At 38.6% G+C, this 16888-nt stretch overlaps 1 protein-coding gene and 1 non-coding gene across 2 annotated transcripts in view; one reads left to right on the plus strand and one right to left on the minus strand.

The window, feature by feature from the left end:
* GRM8 (glutamate metabotropic receptor 8) overlaps nt 1-16888 on the plus strand; it is an 880134-nt gene that overhangs the window by 693796 nt on the left and 169450 nt on the right. The window lies entirely within an intron of this gene.
* Nucleotides 11658-11729, minus strand: TRNASTOP-UCA. The gene has a single exon. It is a non-coding gene; the product is annotated as a tRNA-Sec (tRNA).

A 16888-nucleotide genomic window follows, 5' to 3' on the forward strand; every position in this document is an offset into this window, starting at 1 on the left:
CCAGCTTTACTGAAACAGAGAGAATCAACTTTCAGAAGAAAATAGAGTCAATTAGATTGTAAAGAGAGGTTGTACGTCCAGGGTTGAATTCTGAATTTTATCAGAACAAACAAAAATGGCTATTTCCCTTTGGAAACTGGATTACTCTTCTGTTTGAAGGTGCAGTAGGAGTTGCTTGGAGAGTGACAGGTTTGCTCAAGTTCTGCTTAGACCTCAGGCAGTGTCTGTGTGCTTAGTTGCTCAGTTGTGTCCAACTCTTTGTGACCCTGTGAACTGTAGCCTGCCAGTCTCCACCATCCGTAGGGGGGAAAAAATAGAATACTGGAGTGGGTTGCCATTTCCTCCTCCTGGGGATCCTCCCGACCCAGCGAATTTCCTCCTCCTGGGGATCCTCCCGACACAGGGATTGAACCCATGTCTTCTATGTCTCCTGCACTGCAGGTAGATTCTTTACCCACTGAGCCATCAGGGAAGCCCCCGATCTCAGGGAGGACACCAAACAAATGCTTTGCCTCAGTTTTATCTTTTATAAAGTGGAAGCATTAATAGCACTTACCTTAGATGGTTGTTATAAGAATTAAATGAAATCATACAATAAAGCAGTTAGTCCAGAGCTTGGCACGTATGATGCCCATAAATGTTACCTATTACTAATCCCATGTCTCATGATACCGTGTGGTCAAGGGAAGATCTGAGGATGAGTGTGATGAGTAGAGAAGTGAAGGTCCTGTTGGAAGAGGCACTTGTTTGCTTTAACAAGTTCAGAATCTGTTCACTTAAAAGGGGGACCATTTTAGCTAGTGAGAAGCTGCTGTATGGCGCAGGGAGCTCAGCTTAGTACTCTGTGTTGACCTAGATGGGTGAGGTGGTGGAGATGGGAGGGAGGCTCAAGAAGGAGGATATATATATGTTTACTCACAGCTGATTCACACTGTTGTAGAGCAGAAATCAACACAACATTGTAAAGTAATTATCATTCAATTAAAAATAAATAAATAAATGGAGACCATTTGTCCCTATAGCCTATTGCCTACCTTTAATATTGACCTTAATACTTTAGCAAATCTCTCTGCATTACAAAGTAAACTTTATTTAATATAAATATGTAGTTACTTTTCCTAGGATAGGGTGTGGCTAGATATTGTCACCTAGGCAGTCATTTTGAATGGATTGAATACATTCATTCCGTGCACATACTCCATGCTAAAAGTTGGAATTAGAGTGACAATGTGGACCCTGCTCTCAGGGCTCCCACAAACTGGAAGGATAGAAAGACCCTCAAATCAACAATTCTAGTGCAGTGAGGCAGAAACACAGATGGACGTATGTCTGTGGTTTTGCACTTACAGCCAAACACGGGCTTCTAACCTGGCCTGACTGCTGATGGGGGTTCTGATGAGGGCAGGGGAGAGCACTCTTCAAGCACTCCCTCTCTCCTTGTTCTCTTAAATCAAATTTGCTGTAGATTTCATACTTTCAGTGATAAGCATTGGATTGAATTTGACTTATTTTAATAAATTTATATTAAAAAAAAAGCAGCCTGTTTTTCTCACTGAACTCAGCCATAGGATAAGTTTGTACGTAGAGAGTGTATGATTAAGCATATATGAGTCCAATAAATTTGTCCTGAATATATCTTAGTGAAGTAAAAGAAATTTTAAAACAAGTAGTTTATTCTTTTTTTCCCCTTGGAAAAGAAGCTTTTGTTTCCTCGAAAGCATTATCTGTATTGTTCCAAGTATTTTTTTTTTTTTTTATGGAACTAGCATATGTTCTTAACTTAGCAATTACAATCAATTAGTAGAATTGTTCATTATGATTTCGGTTGTTTATTCCGTAATCTCAGTCTACCCATGAAGGGCGTATTGTCTACCTGCCCGTGAATTTGAACAATTAGGCTTCTCCGTTTGGTGAGACCGAATCTCTCAAGAGACAGGTGGTCCTTATTAGTGATTACAAAACACTGTAACCTAGAGGTTCAGAGAAAACAGTGGGGCCTGAACTGTAAAAAGAACAGCCATATGCTGTTTCAAGTCCACAGGGAGAAAGTGTATGGAGTTTACTGGATGGGCCTAAAATAACTGAGGACTTTGTTTTTGTACTTCCAACCAGAGCTACTCTTTCTAGATTACTGTAAGAATTTGAGACATATTTTTTGCTTGCTTTGTTATTTTATTTTCTTAACTTTAGTTTAAATAAATAGTTTGAAAATTAATACAAATATTAAAAGACAATGACTTCATAAGGGTGTTTCCACCACAGTTGTTAGCAGCATGGTGTCAATTGGAAATGGTGATTTGAGGGAGAAGGGCTTCATTTAATTTTGTGTGAGTCACTCCATAGAAGAAAGTAACTCTTGAACAGGTATTGAATTCTGACTCTCATTTTTCTCATCTGTTAAGTGGGGATAATAGATAGGTCTGTTATGAAGATTAAATGCATTGGCATATAGGGGTCAAGAGCAAGACCTCAAAGTCAGAAAGAACATTTTCATGTTTTAACCTTCCATTACTGAGCCTTGCACAGGCTATTCTACCTCTTTTAGTCTCAGATTCTTTGTCTACATGAAACAATCATAACTACTGCATAGAGTTGTTGAGATAATTGAAGGACATTGCATAAACAAAGATCCTAGAATACTGCCTGCTGCATATTCAGTGTTAAAAGAATATGATATAATAACTTTGTTTTATTTTTCCAGGATAACTAGCCTATTGCAGGGGACTCTTAATGGGTATTGCAATCTGAAATTCCATACATGAAAAGTCTTTTCTGCCTTTATCTTGATGTTCTGAGTAGGGAGTAATTGTAAAAAGAGGTACATACATTATAACTTGTGTGTGCCTGTATGACAAACCCCAGACGTCTATTTTTGTATGAAAAAAAAAGTGGGTTCCATGAGTCAATGCACTGGGAACAGCCAGAAACTTGAGTAAACTTTCTGTTAGAATTTAGTCCAGTTAAATCTGTCTTTCCTGAGATGTTTAGATAGCATAAGTGACTCAATGGATATGAATCTGAGCAAACTCTGGGAGATAGTGGAGGACAGAGGAGCCTGGTATGCTGCAGTTCATGGGGTCAGAAAGAGGTGATCAGGACTTAGTGACTGAACAACAACAAAATTCCTATGTACTTGCAGTGTAGTATTTATAAGATGATCTTTTAATTGAGTATATATCTTTACCTGTCAATGGCCAAATACTTGTTATACTAGGGGGTTCCTCAGCTTGCTTGAAATACAGAAAGAGAGAATTTCTGAGTCCCTTTATTTGTTCCATGGTTATATTGCTTTGGATAGACATAAAAGTTTTTAACCAACATCATTAGATTCCCTAATGTCATAGATGAACAGCTTTTCTATAATGAAAAATATTGAAATTACCTTGACTTAGAGGATAGAGTGAATGGAGTGGAAACAATGTTCAAGGGGACGCTTGACCCTTTATTTGCTGTGACTCTTAGAAATCATGCATTTTCTCTTTGCCTCTGTTTCCCCATTGCTAAGTTGCCTGCATTTGAAAATGCTTTCATATGATTGTCAGTGCATATAAAAGATCATTCACCCTATGAGACTAGCGTTATAAATAGCTCGTCCCATCCTACAAAGTACGAATGTGAAGTCAATTTTCTGAGACCCTTGACTATGTTCCAATAGGACTTTAAATGCCACCATAGTTCTTGCCTTTATATTCTATTCATACAAGACTTGGCTTCCTTTCCTTGTAACAACATGATTGTCAAAACTTGTTGACATATATATGACATAATATATAAATATATTATATTGACATAAATATACAAAATGATATTTTCATTCACCAGACACAAATTTGTTCTTTTCAAAATTAGTCATTTTGGGGTCAATAATTATTTTTTTGTTTATGAGAAAATAAACATTTAGTAAATTCATGTTTTTGACACATGAAGCAAAGTCAAGGTAATTGAAGTTTAACTACGTTCTTAGTTGCACAGAGTAGGGGTTCAGTAAGTATTAATATTTGTTAATTTTTGTCATGAACACTATTCTTATATTTTCTAAATACTGATTTACTATGGAACATTGTTCCAAGATTATTGATTATTATGTAGTCTTGTGCACAGATTATTCAGTGACTGCTCCCTGCCAGGCCGAATGTTAAGCCACTGAGGAACACAAAGTTCAATAAGCTCCCAGGTAGCAAATGATTTGCAATCAATTAAAGGCAACTGTGCACTTCAATAATTATAATAAAAGCATAATTAGAAGGTACAGATTAAGAAACAAACTATAAATTAAAATATGTGATGATTATCTCCAACTACAGTGACTGGATAAAATGTGTTGAATTCAAAGTGGATCTTCGATTACTTTGGTGGCCAGAAATGGTAGGAACAATTCATAGGCTGTGGAAAAAGCATCCATATATACTTCCATCCATCCATCCCTCCTTCCATTTATTTATCTATCCATTCATTTCAGAATAAAGTGCCTCCAATGTTCCATCGCATTACAAGGTGCTGAAATTATTTAGTGGTGTTACAGATTCAGGCCCCAATATCATCCCTGAGTTAAAGGTATACATCTGTAGGCCTATCCCACCTACACAATGTCAGTTGTAGGTGGATTGATGGAGATGAGGAGTGTTGATTAGGTTTTCATAGGAAGTGGAAAGGGTCACAGTTTCTTTAGGGAACTGAGTGTGATCCTGAGCTGCTTGGACAGAGGACTATCTGAGGAGAGAATAGTGTGGGGAGTGGAGAAAGAGGACTTTTTTCGCAGCCAAATTTTACAAGGTTTCAAAAACTATTAGAACACAAGCTGATGTTTTTTAGGCTATAGTGAGCTTTTCCATGAAGATATTCTCAGCTTTAAACTTCAGGGAAACATTTTGGGCAGCAAAGGGCAGATGGGTTAGAGAAGAGATTCTTTCATTATTTAGTAGAAGCCATTTCATTCCAATCCCAAAGAAAGGCAATGTCAAAGAATACTCAATCTACCGCACAATTGCACTCATCTCACACGTTAGTAAAGTAATGCTTAAAATTCTCCAAGCCAGGCTTCAGCAATATGTGAACCACGAAATTCCAGATGTTCAAGCTGGTTTTAGAAAAGGCAGAGGAACCAGAGATCAAATTGCCAACATCTGCTGGATCATGGAAAAAGCAAGAGAGTTCCAGAAAAAACATCTATTTCTGCTTTATTGACTATGCCAAACCTTTGACTGTGTGGATCACAATAACCTGTGGAAAATTCTGAAAGAGATAGGAATATCAGGCTACCTGACTTGCCTCTTGAGAAACCTATATGCAGGTCAGTTAGAACTGGGTGTGGAACAACAAACTGGTTCCAAATAGGAAAAGGAGTATGTCGAGGCTGTATATTTTCACCCTGCTTATTTAACTTCTATGCAGAGTACATCATGAGAAACACTGGACTGGAAGAAACACAAGCTGGAATCAAGATTGCCAGGAGAAATATCAATAACCTCAGATATGCAGATGACACCACCCTTATGGCAGAATGTGAAGAGGAACTAAAAAGCCTCATGTTGAAAGTGAAAGAGGAGAGTGAAAAAGTTGGCTTAAAGCTCAACATTCAGAAAACGAAGATCATGGCATCTGGTTCCATCACTTCATGGGAAATAGATGGGGAAACAGTGGAAACAGTGTCAGAGTTTTATTTTTTTGGGCTCCAAAATCACTACAGATGGTGACTGCAGCCATGAAATTAAAAGATGCTTACTCCTTGGCAGGAAAGTTATGACTAACCTAGAGAGCATATTAAAAAGCAGAGACATTACTTTGCCAACAAAGGTCCATCTTGTCAAGGCTATGGTTTTTCCAGTGGTCATGCATGGATGTGAGAGTTGGACTGTGAAGAAGGCTGAGCACCGAAGAATTGATGCTTTTGAACTGTGGTGTTGGAGAAGACTCTTGAGAGTCCCTTGGACTGCAAGGAGATCCAACCAGACCATTCTAAAGGAGATCAGTCCTGGGTGTTCTTTGGAAGGAATGATGCTAAAGCTGAAACTCCAGTACTTTGGCCACCTCATGTGAAGAGTTGACTCACTGGAAAAGACTCTGATGCTGGGAGGGATTGGAGGCAGGAGGAGAAGGGGACAATAGAGGATGAGATGGCTAGATGGCATCCCCAACTCGATGGACATGAGTTTGAGTGAACTCCGGGAGTTGGTGGTGGACAGGGAGGCCTGGCGTGCTGCGATTCATGGGGTCACAAAGAGTCGGACACGACTGAGTGACTGAACTGAACTGAACTGATAATTGAGAGTTACTTTCTTTCTAATTTTACTTAATCGTTTGACAGGTTCTTTCTGCCATATCTGTCCATCTCCTTGGTTTGAGTTTTGTTCCACAAAGTATTTAAAAGGACTTACTAAGACGTATTTATCATTAGTAGAAAACAAGTACATTAGGAAGAAAGGATTAAAAGTGAAAGTGAAAGTTGCTCAGTTGTGTCTGACTCTTTGGGACCCGTGGAATATACAGTCCATGGAATTCTCTAGGCCAGAATACTGGAGTGGGTAGCCTTTCCCTTCTCCAGGTGATCTTCCCAACCCAGGGATCAAACCCAGGTCTCCTGCATTGCATTCTTTACCAGGCGGATTCAGGACAGGATTAAGGAGGATTCAGAAAAGATTAAAGGTGTTGATCAATTTTAGTTAGTAGTTGAGTTTGATTTCCTCATCAATAATTTTAGCCAATAGATGTATCAAGGCTGTTCAGTAGAGTAAGAAAAAATCATGCTGCTATTTTAAGAACACATGGAATTATGCCACATAAAATGATTTAATCTGATTAAGAACTGAGAAGCTGGATTCAGTTATCTGGATGTAGTTAGGAACAGATTCCTGTGGCAATCTGATAGTATCCAAGGAATTTAATAGTTCATCAGGGAAAATGCAAGCAGGGCACTAAAAAATCTAGCATTATTCATGAAAAATAGGAAAAGTCATAAGTGCATAGTTATTTTGATAAATAATGAAAATGACACAGAAAGGGAAAAGAAAGCTAAAAAACTTCATAGAAGTTAAATTGGAAAAGGCAATGCAACTAAAGAAAGACATAACGTAAAAAATTAATAGAAAGTGCCTCTTTATACCAATACCAAAGAAGGGCAAAGGAAGATGGTGACTCTAGACTCTTATGGGGATAATAAAGTAATAAAAATGATAATAAATGGTATTTTAATCTTTATTTTAACCTTGGGAAGAGTAAAATAAGTGTAATTTTAACGTGGTGAGTAGAATCAGTAAGGTTACAATAAGGTTATAAACATAAAATGATAATGTAGAATAGAGGAATAACTGATTTTAAAAAGTCATTTTCTTATGGTAGATTTACTAAAATGTAGGTGAACCTTGTATCCTGCGGTACTTCTAAAAAGCTCAGTGGACACATCAGTGTTATGTTAAATCTGCAATGTACAAGAGAATTACCATAACTGAAAAGTATTATTATATAAGAATAAAATATGTAGCCCCCAGCTGTAGTTAGAGGTCAGTAGTTGATAAGATGGAGAAGGCAATGGCACCCCACTCCAGTACTCTTGCCTGGAAAGTCCCATGGATGCAAGAGCCTGGTGGGCTGCCGTCTCTGGGGTCGCACAGAGTCGGACATGACTGAAGCGACTTAGCAGCAGCAGCAGCAACAGTTGATAAGAGTGTGAAACTAAAATGAAACAAGTTAATACGTCTGTTGACTGAATCAAATGTTTAACATGACTTCTTTCCTCAAAGCTTCTACTGTCTAAGAAAGGAAAACAGCCAGAAGCTAGACTCCTCCCAAAGTCCCTATTATATTTTATTGAGGTCATGACCTTATCTCCAAGTGAAGTTGCAGAAATGTGCAACTGTACATAAACTCAGGGGTTGAGATGTAAAATAATGTTCTTTCTTAAATCCATAAATAAATGACGGAGGGATGTAATGAGGACACAGAAACATACTAAATCTTAGTAGTGTTTGATTGATTTTATTTGTTATAAAATCATTTTTAATAAAACATTATTTTGAGATAACTGCCGATTCACGTGCAGTTGTAGGAAATAATAAAGAGCACATGTCCCCTTTGCTCAGTTTTACACTGAATGGTGACATTTTGAAATACTACGGTGTAATAGCATAAGCAGGTTCTTGATATTTATTCAGTCTGCCAATCCTGATCATATCTCCTGTTTTACTTATATGTGTGTGGGAGGGAGGCATGTCTATACATTTTTGTGACCTGTGTAGGCCCATGTATCTACCACTCTGGTCAAGATATAGAACATTTCTGTCAACACTAGGATCCCAAGTTACCATTTAATAGCCACACCCACATCCCTCCCATCCCTCCAGTCTGGAAACAACTAATAGATTCTCTATTTTTATAAATTTGTCATTTCAAGAATTTTGTGTGAATGAGATCATACTGTATATAACCTATTGGTTGTGATTTTTTTTTCACTCAGTATAGTTCCCTCAAAATTTATCCATGTTATTGTGTCCCTTTTAGGTATTAAGTCGGATTCTATGGTGTAGATATACTAAATTCTGTTTAGTTATTCACTCTTTGAAGAACTCATGCAAAATAATTATGCAGCAACCTGCTGTGAGTACTTGTTGAATTCTACGTTGAGGGAAACAGCAGGCAAGAGTGATGTCTCATCCTGGAACTTAACTGAATCATTGTTATATGACAGTTTTAGAAATTACATTTAACACTTTAATATAGAATATTTTGGAAAATAAGGAAATTTTCTTGCTGCAACATGCACCTCAGATCCTTTACAACTGACATGGTGATGCCTTGGCTGCAGTAAGCTTGCTACAGATGTAGCAAATGTACCTAACAGCAAAAGTTCCTGCTTAAAAGTGATGCCGCCTGGGCTTGCATCCTCTTAACCTTAGAATCTGTGCACACACCTCTATGTTCTTTCTCCTCATGCTTTACCTTCCCATGCCTTTTATCAATATTGCACTAATGTTACTGTCATGCGACCAAAACCCAACCCTCATTGAGTTTCTAAGACTTCCTCAAAGTCATTCCTATCCTGTATTTCTTAAGTTGTTCTGACACTCTGCAAAGCTTTGCTGTGCTAAATTATCATTTGACTGCTTTTGTAGCTGTTGCATTTGTTGGTACATGTTTTTTTCTACATTCAGACCATATTTTTAAGATTCCAAAAATCAGACGTGACTTCCAGATTAAGCCAGCATAAGACCTTTGAGACTACTGATCTTAACCTCTTTGATTATTTTTTTAAAGGGGACCTGCAAGGACAGTGCAGTTGGCATATGCTCTATAAAATCTCCTAGCAGGAACCCACTTTAAGCTTGGCAACTGTGAATTAGATTCCTCAATTATCCTATCCTTAAGCTAGTTTATCAAAGAGTCAGCAATTTTTATAAATGGTCTCTGTAAAATATTTGACAGGGGTGTGATTTCATGTTGTTCAAGGCACACATCGCAGGCTGCTGGAGGACAGACCCAGGGAGGCTCTGCGTGGTGTGGAAAGTGGCCTTGGAAACTGGGAAACTTGATTTTAGCCTGTGCCCTCACTCATCCTGTGATAGGGTTGTGCTTTGTTACTTAATATTTGGACTCTCAAGTTCCATGTTTATAAAATTAGGAATTTAATGAAATTACTCACTAAAATTTCTTCCAGATCCATTATTCTCAAATTTGATACTCCAGGTAATGAGATTTATATTATGATGTGTTTTCCTGTTTTGATTACTTATTTTTTAGATTTGAAAGTTTAAAGCCTTCATTATTTATCTATACAGAAATGATCATATAGTGTAAACATCACTAGACAGAGATCTTCCTTCTGTGATTTTTTTTTTCAGTCTAGCGTATTTATTCTAAAGAAGCATGGCTGCTCATCCCCTATGAAAAATAAACCAACATTAAAGAAGTTAATAATGACAGCTAAGGTATTTTGCTATGTTGGTTTTCATAGAAATATAAAAATTGTTAAAAATGGATATGACAGTAATTTTCTTCAGCTCTCCCAGCTGCATGTTTTTATCACATTAAAAAAAAAAATTGGACTCTGCTATAGGGAAGTTAAGTTGATTTTGTTGGTTAGAGTGAATTCAAGCAGGGCTAAGTCAAAAGACTAAAGTGATTGGAAAAATGTTAGTTTATCTCTAAAAGGAGGGCTAAGTACTGTGTTTGTGAAGAATTGGGGGATGCCATGGCAGAGGAAAAATAGGCTATATTTGAGCAATAAATGTGAGCTTGGCTTATTTTTGCTCCTATAAAAAGAGAAAAGTAAGATGATCTCAGAATTCCTACTGGGTCATCAAAAACTTGGTTGCATTCAGCCTGCAACACTGAGGCAGTCAGGCCGCAGCATTGACTCTCTTACCTCATGTACAGTCAACAGTTTTATGGTCAGAGAGGGGCTTCCCAGGTGACGCAGTGCTTTACATAAAGAACCTGCCTGCCATTGCAGGAGACACTGGGGAAACAAGTTCAATCCCTGGGTTGGGAAGTTCCCCTGGAGTAGGAAATGGCAACCCACTGCAGTATTCTTAGAAATTCCATGGACAGAGGAGCCGGGTGGGCTACAATCCATGCAGTCACAAAGAGTCACACATGAATGAGTGCACACACATACACACACACACACACACACGCACATGTTGGAACTTAGGCACCATGACCTCATCTTGAGTCTGCCTTTATCACAGGCATGAGCTTACCTACTTCCTGAGTCTCTTGGAGTTCTTACCACTCTTTCTCAGATATTTACATATTTTTATGTTGAACTTTTCTCCTGAGATAAAGTTTCACACCTGTTACAGGCGAGCTGAGCAATTTTGGGCATTGCACGAAAAATAAAATGTTTTCATATTTTTTAAGAATTGTTAAGAAATAATGGGCTTTAGAAAGTTCATTTCATTTGACTACCCTAGGACACAGCTTCCCACAGGACAATTTGGTTCATTTTTCTGAGAGTTTGTAATGACTCTGAACATTAGGAGATAGCAGTCTCTTTAAAAAAAAAAAGTTGGAAATCTGAGTCTGAAATAATTTCCAAAATGATAACTGCGGCTCTTGTTCAAGTCAGCGTTTTTTCAAAACACCTTCCTCAGAGCACTGGTTATGCATGATTTTAAATAGCTACTATATACGCACACAAAGGCTCTCTGTTCTAATAAGTTTAATGAATATCAGGACAACCGTTTTTGTTTTGCTTTGTTTTGTTTCCGTACAAGAATTTGGAGACCCTTTTATATACTAATGTACATCATGGCTAGCTGAGAAGTGGGCATTAAATGTAATGTTTAATAAATTGATTTAACCATGAATCCCTTTTTATTTGAAGAACATTTTATGAAACGAATATTCCTTGAAACTCACTCTGAGAAATAGTGGCTTAAGTTGAATTTTCCACCTAAGTTACATTTATTAACTCATTTAATCTTTGTCATATTAACCCTGTGTGGTAGTTGCACTTAAAATGGCCATTTTATAGAAGAGAAAACCAAGGATACCAATTAGTTGTTTATTTAAGATCACTGGCCTAGTGGAAGGTGAGGTGAAGTCGCTTAGTCGTGTCCAACTCTTTGCGACCCCGTGGACTGTAACCTACTAGGCTTCTCCATCCATGGGATTCTCCAGGCAAGAATACTGGAGTGGGTTGCCATTTCCTTCTCCAGGGGAACTTCCCAACCCTGGGATCGAACCCGGGTCTCCTGCATTGAAGGCAGACGCTTTAACCTCTGAGCCACCAGGGAAGATACGGCCTAGTGGAAACACATGGAATTCACAGGCATGTATTTATCCCACTCCAGCGTGCCTGCTTTTAAGAATATTAAAGAAGCAGAATCAAGAGGACGTTAATGAATAATTGGATATGAGAAATCAGGAAAGGTGGATCTTGTGATGACTCTTGAATAGATGAGAAGGCAGGAGAAAGAGACTTTAGAAAAACGATTGCTATAGGAGAAAGCTTCAAAGTAGAAATCACATTTTAGGTAGATGATTCTGGAATGTTCTGTACAAGGGATATGACGGGTGGACATACTGAGGGTAAGGAAGAGAGCACAGATGCAGAGAGACAAAGTCTCAGAATTTTCATGAAGAACAGAAGGAGTAGGAAGGGGAATCACAGAAGAGCTAATCAAAAACTGAATTTCAGAATTTTGATCTCAGCTTTGAGTGTGGAGATCATTCTATAGCTACCATCAGTACCTGTAAACAAATGACTGGACAACAATTCAGCATTAGGGAGATTAACTGCCATCAGTCTAAAAAAGATGGCTTTCAGAGACAATCAGAATTTAACAGTGCTATGTGGCCATTTAAACTATTAGTGAATAGGTATGCCTTTAACTTACAGCTTGTAATTAGTTGCTTAATCTTGTCTGACTCCTTGCGACCCCATGGACTGTAGCCCACCAAGCTCCTCTATCCATGGGGGTTCTCTAGCCAAGAAAACTGGAGTGGGTTGCCATGCCCCACTTCAAGGGATCTTTGCAACTCAGGGATTGAAACCAGGTCTCTTGCATTTCAGGTAGATTCTTTACTATCTGAGCCACCAACTTACAGATTAATTACCAAAAAAAAAAAAATTATCCTAAATAAAACTTAATTCTTCCAATGGAACAAGAAAGTTTACTGTTTATGAAACACCTCAGTCTATTCTGTAGTATCTTCTTAGATTTAACTGATCTCATTTTAAGGAATTTAGGGCATTTTGATATAGAGATAACAATTCAAAATTTACTTAGTACCCATTTGCCTCATACTGGCTAATAACAGATCACTAAGTAAAATTCTGCAGATAGTGATTGCAGCCATGAAATTAAAAGATGCTTACTCCTTGGCAGGAGAGTTAAGACCAACCTAGATAGCATATTCAAAAGCAGAGACATCACTTTGCCAACAACATCTGTCTAGTCACGGCTATGGTTTTTTCAGTGATCGTGTATGGATGTGAGATTTAGACTTTGAAGAAAGCTGAGCTGCAAAGAATTGATGCTTTTGAACTGTGGTGTTGGAGAAGACTCTTGAGAGCCCCTTGGACTGCAAGGAGATCCAACCAGTCCATTCTAAAGGAGATCAGTCCTGGGTGTTCTTTGGAAGGAATGATGCTAAAGCTGAAAACTCCCATACTTTGGCCACCTCATGTGAAGAGTTGACTCATTGGAAAAGACTCTGATGCTGGGAGGGATTGGGGGCAGGAGAAGGGGACGACAAAGGATGAGATGGCTGGATGGCATCACCGACTCGATGGACGTGAGTCTGAGTGAACTCTGGGAGTTGGTGATGGACAGGGAGGCCTGGCGTGGTACAATTCATGGGGTCGCAAAGAGTTGGACACAGCTGAGCGACTGAACTGATTGACTGACTGAACTGAAAATCACTGCAGATGGTGACTGTAGCCATGAATTAAAAGATGCTTATTCCTTGGAAGGAAAGTTATGACCAACCTAGACAGCATATTAAAAAGCAGATACATTAATTTGCTAACAAAGGTCCATCTAGTCAAGGCTATATTTTTGGATGTGAGATGGAATATAAAGAAAACTGAGCACTTGAAGAATTGATGCTTTTGAACAGTGGGGTTGGAGAAGACTCTTGAGACTGCAAGGAGATCTAACCAGTCCATCCTAAGGGAAATCAGTCCTGAATATTCATTAGCAGGACTAATGTTGAAGCTGAAACTCCAATACTTTGGCTACCTGATGCGAAGAGCTGACTCATTTGAAAAGACCCTGATGCTGGGAAAGATTGAGGGCAGGAGGAGAAGGGGACACAACAGAGGATGAGATGGTTGGATGGCATCACTGCCCCAATGGACATGAGTTTGGGTGAACTCTGGGAGCTGGTGATGGACAGGGAGGCCTGGCATGCTGTGGTTCATGGGGTTGCAAAGAGTCAGACACAACTGAATGACTGAACTGAACTGAACTGCAACATTGGTGCACCCCAGAAGACAGACAAGAAAATTTTTTTCCTAGAATGCAAACTTTTTTGCCCTTTCCATACAAACTCTATAAAATTAGTTGGCCAGTGGCGACACCTTCTACTAGTACCTGAGGTAAGCCTTGTTATAACCCTTTGCCTGCCATATACTTATTATGTCACTGCTCCAGAAGGGAGGCCCACACTTACAGCTCTGAAATCCTTTCTCAACTAGAAATTGAAGCTTCTTGTTACATACTGGCTCCTATTTTACAAAATCTTCTTAAAGATTAAAAAAGTTTTGTATGTGAAAACACTTTTTAAGTTGCAAAGTGCTGTGTAATTATTAGCTATTATTTTTGAGAACCATAATTGTTTTGTATAGAGAATAGCAGTCACACAAAATCACATTTAAAAACAAAACCAAAAAAGAAAATTTTAACTTTGTCATTTCCTTATTTGGGAGAAGTTTTGACGTATATTGAGGTAAGTATAAAATTAGTCAGAATTGGATTTGCATATAGGTCCATAGAACTGAACTTCTAGTATTTAGTTTCCTCTGATTCTTGAATATTTCCTTGGTGTATGTATGTGTGTGAAGTGAAATTACCTTCCTTAAATAATGTTTCATACTTACTTCACATAAGAATGCCTATGAAAAATTCTGATATTATAATTGCTGTACAGAGAAAAGTCTCAGTAAACGTGCATTGAATCTGCAACATTCTTTCACAGGTTTGTCTCTTGACCATTTCTCCTTTGGGAAAGTCAAGATTGAAAGAGACATTGTGTGTTTTCTTTTATTGTGGTTGCTTTTAATCTTAATAATTATCTGGTGTGTGTGTGTGTGTGTGTGTGTGTGTGTGTGTGTGTGTGTGTGTGTGTTAGTTGCTCAGTCCTGTCCAACTCTGTGATCCCATGGACTGTAGCCTGCCAGGCGCCTCTGTACATGGAATTCCCCAGGCAAGAATACTAGAGTGGGTAGCCATTCCCTTCTTCAGGGCATCTTCCCAACTTCAGGAAAGAACCTAGGTCCCTGCATTGCAGGCAGATTCTACTCTGTCTGAGCCACCAGGGAAGTCCTATAGCAGATATTAACAATAAAATACTAGTAAAATAAAGTCCTGAATTTAAAATGGTTATTTTCCACAAAAGAGTCTTTTTTGCAGCTTTTTAGTATATTTTATTTATTGGCATACAAAAGCTAGGTGCTTTTGGTAGCTAGAGCCGTCACCATTCAAGAGTGCACCTCTAGAGCATAACAGCCATCTGCTGCTGCTCCCTAGTGGCTACCCCCAAACTGGCCAGATTCTCTGAGCCTTGAGTGGAAGAAGGGAGAGCAGCAGCTGTTCTGGAGTTCTGTGTCTGCCTCTGTCCTCCTCACCACCTGGCACATATACTGCTTGACTTATGGAGCAGCATGTACACTTAAGCCAAGCGGCATTTCTCCCCACACCAGTGGCTCATTCCTCATACTAACCACCCATCTCTTCTCTACCATCACTTACCCTTCTCCCTTCTCCTATCTTTCTACAAGACGCTAAGTGGGAGCAGGATTGAGAGGCTGTATCTAGAGGGATATGGGATTCTGGCCAACCTGTGTCCTGCTTCTCTTGTCACTACTTTCATTTCATTAACCAAAAAATTCTTCCCATGTCAGGAATATATGTAAATACATCATTTCATTTAGCTTCAATGTAGCCCTTTATGATGATAGTGCTGTTTATATGTAACAGAAGCAATATGTCTGGTCTTCTCTTTAAGGAGAACCATCTTTGCTGTCTATAATCAGGTCTATGAGTGAAGGGAGAGTCTGGAGTCATTGAAATAAGCTTGATTGATTTACACTGAAAAGATCAGAGAAAGAAAGAAATACATCTAGCAGATCAGAATGAGTATAGAGAAAGGAGTCTGGGCTGGTTTGGTGGGAGATTTTTTAAAGGAAGAAAGAAGAAAGAGTCTTTCAAACTGCTGCAAGAAAGAGAAGTAAATGCTTGAGATCAAGAGATCACACATGGAAGAAAGCTTGCTCAAGAGAGATACCAAATATTTTAAGAAATTGTACTCGGTTAGATGGATTACATAAAGATTCATCATTTGGAATTACTGAGAAAATTCAATGAATATTTAATCTCTTCCAAATTATTATTTGGATATTTAATCACTGTGCTATAGTGCCATGAGGCAGCTGAGTTTTCCGTGATTGTAGTATTCCAGTGTAAAATGTCATACCTAATGTTTTTTTGGAGTTACCAGTGGAAAGGGGCCACCAGAAAGTTTAAGAGGATAGCCAGTGAGCTGGTCTGAGGCAGAGCCTGGAATTCAGTGGATTATGAGTCATGGTATGCTATCCTGGTCTAATATTAGGAGTCAGTATTCATCAGGGAGCCTCCGCACAGGAAGTACAGATTTCATGCCTCAAGAGCCAGGTCAATCCATAGTATCAGACAATAGAAGTCGTCTCTGGGCCAGTCACCAAAACAGTCCAAAAAATGAAAGACGATCCTTTTTTTTTTTTTTTTTTTAAAGTAGTGCATTGCAGTTTGAAAGTGCCTAATTAAAAAGGAAGGAAGGCTGATTCCTCCAGCTCCACTTTTCTTTCTCAAGATTACTTTGGCTATTCGGGATCTTTTGTGTTTCCATACATAGTGTGAGATTTTTTTTTGTTCTAGTTCTACGAAAAATATCATTAGTAGTTCGACAGGGATTATATTGAATCTGTAGATTGCTTTGGGTAGTATAGTCATTTTCATAGCATTGATTCTTCCCATCCAAGAACATGGTATATCTTTCCATCTGTTTGTGTCATCTTTGATTTCTATCTTCCGTGTCATAGTTTTCTGCATACTGGTCTTTTGTCTCTTTAGATAGGTTTATTCTTGGGTATGGAGAAGGAAATGGCAACCCACTCCAGTGTTCTTGCCTCGAGAATCCCAGGGACAGGAGATCCTGGCGGGCTGCCGTTTATGGGGTTGCACAGAGTCAG

Source organism: Capra hircus, chromosome 4 (genome assembly GCF_001704415.2).
Source record: "Capra hircus breed San Clemente chromosome 4, ASM170441v1, whole genome shotgun sequence".
NCBI classification, from domain to species: Eukaryota; Metazoa; Chordata; class Mammalia; order Artiodactyla; family Bovidae; genus Capra; species Capra hircus.